We start from the raw sequence: 5,445 nt of genomic DNA, 5'->3' as shown, positions 1-5,445 counted from the left end.
TATATATCACACTGGTTAAATGTGCTGCCTCCTACTAGTGGCTGAATCAAACAGGATAAGGATTACTACGTCTACTAGCCAATAGTGCTACTGCTTAAGCTCCAGTGAGCGAGGCCTTTGTCCTCTGGGCTCTGCTGTCTTTCAGGAACATGCAGTGGCCAGCACAGTATTCTCATGGTTTTCCATGAATCAAATAGAAACATGTGTGGAAGGAAGAACACTAATAAAACATCAGATATAAGGGCTACAAGGTTCAAACAAATCTTTTTACTTAGATCAAAGGAGGACCTAAAAGCTGGTGAAGCTACAGGGAAACCAGGCGTCTCTAGTACTCACTTCGCTCCAATGTAGTGTGTGCGAAGGCAAAGGAGTGCTCTTCCTTGAAAGGTCCAAACAGGCAGAGTGGTTATTAGCACTGTGTGGTGTATGTGATGCTAGAGAGAGCTGTGTTGTGTGCCTTGCAAGATGGCTGCATCCAGGCAGCCTCCCTTCTCCCCTGTGGGGCATGGGTTGCCCAGGTGTCACAGGCGGCTGCTGCGGATGCCACCCTTGAGGGGCTGGAGGCTGTGTTCCCCCAGGAGGTCGGGCTCTTGGCTGACATCTTCTCCAGGGAGACCAGCTACCCCTTCTGCAGCCACATGTTAACCATTGACCAGCACTACAGGGCCCAACTTGGGGTGGCAGCACTCCTCTGGGAGGCAGCTCTAACCCTTCGTAAATATTTTGAGGAGCAGAAGTTCAACTTCTGGGGCAAGAAGGTGATTGGCTAGCATCATGGGCATCCTTGCCACCCTGCATGAGGGAGATGTAATGATCACTGAGCTCCCCCTGGCCTCGAAGCAGAGGCAGGAGTACTTCCATAAGAATTTGTCCGCAGAGCATTCAGCTTGGGCCCAAGTCTGTGCTGTGTCATGGGGTCTGGCGGCCCATGAAGCATTTCTGAGAGACTGACTTCCTCATAGGGGCAGACATAGTCTGCCTGAAAGAGACGTACCCCTTGCTAAACGGGGCCCTCCAGAACCTGGGTGGCCAGCAATCAACTGAGGCTGGCATGCAGGGAAGGCAGTGTGAGTAACCACCACCTGATGGGCTGGATCACATGGTAGGTTGGCAGTAAAGAGCTAACAAAGGAGCTCTGGCTGGGCCATAGACATATGAAGTACAAAGTGACTACAGAGTGGTACCACGGTCTGCTGTGGAGCTTGGCTGCATCTGTACCAGAGTTTGTTGTGGACACAGCCTGACTCATCCCAGATGTGGGCGACCATGTGAGACCATTTAACCCTGAGCCAGAGTCACAGAGGTCCCGACCCTACTGTGGATGGCACCAATTCCTGTAAGAAATAATTTATCAAAATACACCATAACAGGAGGGATCAGAAGTGTTTACACATGACCGGCTGCCATAAGAATTTCACCATGTTGGTCTAACTTTTCTCCAGCTCGTTGGCTTTGGAACCTCACCCCTGTGCTCAATGCAAGGGCTGCACCAGAGACTGCACAAACTCTCCCCTCATTTAAATAGCAATATGAAAACCCAGTATCACCGTGTAGCTTTGCTGTGTGCTGCCCCCATCCCAACCTACCTGGGGGTGTAATTCACCCTCCACCTGGTCAAACTCCCACCCACCCCAAGAGCAATGGCGCCATGTGGCTTCCTGGGGAAGGTAGGGTTACCATATTTAAAAAATAAAAAAAGAGGACACTCCACGGGGCCCTGGCCCCGCCCCTTCACCATCCTGGCCCCGCCCCAACTCTGCCGCTTCCCTGCCCCTTCCCCAAAGTCCCCGCCCTAACTCCGCCCCCTCCCCTGAGCACCCCGCTTTCCCCCTCCTCCCTCCCAGCCACGTGAAAAGGGCTGCCCGAGCGCTACCGGCTTCATGGTTTGACGGGCAGCCCCCAGACCCTGCACCCCCAGCCAGCGCTTCCCCAGCACAGCTGGAGCCTGGGAGGGGAAGCGCCCAGCCGGGGGCGCAGGGTCTGGAGGCTGCCCGGCAAACCGTGAAGCCGGTAGTACTCGGGCTTCGGGCAGCCCCCATGCCTCCGGACCCTGCGCCCCCGGCCGGGCACTTCCCCTCCCAGGCTCCGGCGGCTGCTGTGCTCCCTGAACTCCTGGGCTCTGTAAGCGCCGAGCTGCCCGAGCACTACCAGCTTCGGGCAGCCCCCATGCCTCTGGACCCTGTGCCCCTGGAGCCCGGGAGGGGAACTGCCCGGCCGGCGGCTCAGGGTCCGGAAGCATGGGGGCTGCCCTAAGCCGGTAGCGCTCGGGCAGCTCGGCTTTCAACAGAGCAGAAGAGTCAAGGTAGGGAGCACAGCAGCCGTGGGAGGGGAAGTGCCCGGCCTGCGGTATTTTTCCCAGACATGTTCGGCTTTTTGGCAATTCCCCCCCGGATGGGGGTTTGATTACCAAAAAGCCGGACATGTCCGGGAAAAACCGGACGTATGGTAACCCTAGGGGAAGGAGACTGTTTGAAGTTAACACACGTATATTGAAATCTGACTTTTACAAAAGTTCTTTATTTTACTGTATCAGCAGCATAAGGAAGAGGCGAGAAAAGAACATTGGATTATGGAAAGGCAGACCACATTGCTGGAGCACATGGCCTGCTAAATTTGCACTGCAGTATGACCGCTCAGTACAACTCTAAAATGCTAACAAAGTTCACCTCGGTGTATTATGATGTGGTGTTTACAAAAGTAATTTGAAAATGTGGTGGCATTCGTGGGACTGGAGCTTGGACCCTCCTTTCTATTGCAAAGCACCCGGGTCATAACAGCCACCCAGGCACAATAATAGTATCAAAACAAGCACTGTGGTAAAAACACCACACTACAAACCACACATGCAGTGCATTACAAAGAGGTAATGTGCTCTGATGTTAATAAATACCTGTCAGGGTTCCTTCCCCAATCTGAACTCTGGGGTACAGATGTGGGGACCTGCATGAAAGACCCCCTAAGCTTATTTTTACCAGCTTAGGTTAAAAACTTTTCCAAGACACAAATTCCACCTTGTTCTGGAACAGTATGCTGCCACCACCAAGTGATTTAGACAAAGAATCAGGGAAAGGACCATTTGGAGTCCTATTCCCCCAAAATATTCCCCCAAGGCCTACACCCCCTTTCCTGGGGAAGGCTTGAGAATAATATCCTCACCAATTGGTACAAGTGAACACAGACTCAAACCCTTGGATCTTAAGAACAATGAAAAAGCAATCAGGTTCTTAAAAGAAGAATTTATTTAAAGATAAAAGGATCACCTCTGTAAAATCAGGATGGAAGATAACTTTACAGGGTAACAAAAGATTCAAAACACAGAGGATTTCCCCTCTAGGCAAAACTTTAAAGTTACCAAAAAACAACAACAACAACAAAAAACAACAGGAATAAACCTTCCTCTTAGCATTGGGAAAATTCACAAGCTAAAACAAAAGATACTCTAACACATTTCCTTGCTATTACTTACTTTTTCTGTAATATTAGATGTATCATTTCAGTGGGAGCCGGATTACTTGCTTAGTCTCTCCCTTTGTCTCTGGAGAGAACACCCACACAGCACAAAACAAAGCCTTCCCCCCTCCCCCACCCCCCGGTTTGAAAGTATCTTCCTTCCCCATTGGTCCTTCTGGTCAGGTGCCAACCAGGTTATCTGAGCTTCTTAACCCTTTACAGGTAAGGAGGGATTTTATGCTACCCTTAGCTGTATGTTTATGACAATGCCTTAAACAAAGACGTAACTTTTCTCACAAATGGGCCCTAGAACGCCAAGTAGGAGCACGATGCATCCCGCACTATGTGCCCTAAGTGGCTGCATCGGTCAATAAAGGCCTCTGCTCTGGCTGTTCAAAATGCTCACCAAGTATGCCCCCTTCCTGCACCCATCCATATACCAGCAATATGTGTTTTCATATTGCTCTCACAAAGGCTGTGCGATGGTCTTCATCAGAATCCAGCCTTGACATCAGGACCCAGTCTTCCAAAGGCCCATTACCCAGTCATTCTGCACCTCCTCAGGGTGCAAGTGAACAGTTCCTTTCTCCTTTCCAGTTGTCCAGTGAAAAGCTTCCTAAGCCAGGGGAGCAGAATGACAGGAGGGAAGGCGATGCCACTAATGTCCATGTAGACCCTGGGTGCAAAAGTACCATTTGTCACTGCATAGAAAGTGCAGACATTTAAAGATCCTGGCATCATGGACCTTTCTAGACCACCCCACATTAATACTGGTGAGTCTTCCTCAGTGATCAATCAGGCTTTGCATCATCATGGAGCTGCTGAACACTGAGGCTTGATGTGGGGGGCAAAGAATAGACATGTAGGTCCCATCGTGGCCCCTATGCACTTAGGGAACCCCAACCATGTAAGACCCTTAATAGCTGCCTGCACAGAGCCTAGTTTTATGTCCCAAGGGGACAGACAGCACCTTCTTGATAGTGGCACAGACCTCTGTTACGACAGTACAACAGCCCAACTGTTGATCAACACCAAACTGGTCAGCAACTAACAGGCTGCAGTTGGGGAGACGAGGGAGGGGGGTGATCTTTCAGTGGTGATGGCCATGTGCTTCTCCATGCGAAGGAGAGCTCGCATGTGGTGCTTCACCAGTGCAGCTCTTAGACAAGCTCTGCAGAGAGTTCTAAGAAAGTGGCTTTTGACATCCTGAATTTCTGCCCCCAGTTCTGGTTGTCCCAGGTTTGCAGCCCTATCCTGCCCCATCAGTCAGTAGTAGCTGGCCAAGCCTCAAAGCAACACGCTGATGAGTGAATCTGCTTCAGGAGAATATGTAGGAGAAGAGTCTGGTAGTTTTCAGTCTCCTCCTCTTCTGGTGCCCTTATCACCCTGTTTGGATAGCCATGGAGTGACTTCAACTACTCTACCAATAGTCTCTGTGTTCATGACTGGAGGTCAGCAGTGATCATACATGCTGCCTGACAGTGCCTGTAAAATGGCTCTGGATCACAGAAACAAGAAGGGTAATGAGATGAAACAAGAGGAATCATGGGAATTATTTAGTTTGTGTCTCCCCCCTCCCAAGTCCCATGATTCCATCGCCTTCCCTTAAGAATCCCACAGTGCCAGCGCCGTATTATTGCCTAGGCCGACAAGGCCTAGGCCTAGGGCAGCAAATTTGCAGGGGCGGAAGCTCCCCTCCGTGCCCTGCCCCCCTGCTCCAGCTCACCTCCGCCTCCTCTGCAAGTGCGCTGCCGCGCCCTGTTTCTCTCCCCTCCCAGCGCTTGCGCCTTGAAACAGCTGTTTCGCGGGGCAGGGAGGGAGGGGGAGGAGGGGGAACGCTGCACACGGGGGAAGAGGCGGGGCCGGGGGCGGGGATTTGGGGAAAGGATACAATAGGGGAAGGGAGGGGGCGGAGTTGGGGCGGGGACTTTGGGAAGGGGGTTGGAATGGGGGTGGGGAAAGGGCGGAATTGGGGCGGGGCCAGGGCGGCAATTA

General features: G+C 51.8%; 1 pseudogene; it reads left to right on the top strand.

The window, feature by feature from the left end:
* Positions 1–431: 431 nt before the first annotated feature.
* Positions 432–1,095, top strand: LOC112060417 (EEF1A lysine methyltransferase 3-like; annotated as a pseudogene).
* Positions 1,096–5,445: the final 4,350 nt, after the last annotated feature.

The sequence above is a fragment of the Chrysemys picta genome, chromosome 10 (genome assembly GCF_011386835.1).
Source record: "Chrysemys picta bellii isolate R12L10 chromosome 10, ASM1138683v2, whole genome shotgun sequence".
Taxonomy (NCBI): Eukaryota; Metazoa; Chordata; order Testudines; family Emydidae; genus Chrysemys; species Chrysemys picta.
The sequence above is the reverse complement of the archived record's forward strand: the minus strand, read 5'-3'. Positions and strand labels throughout refer to the sequence as shown.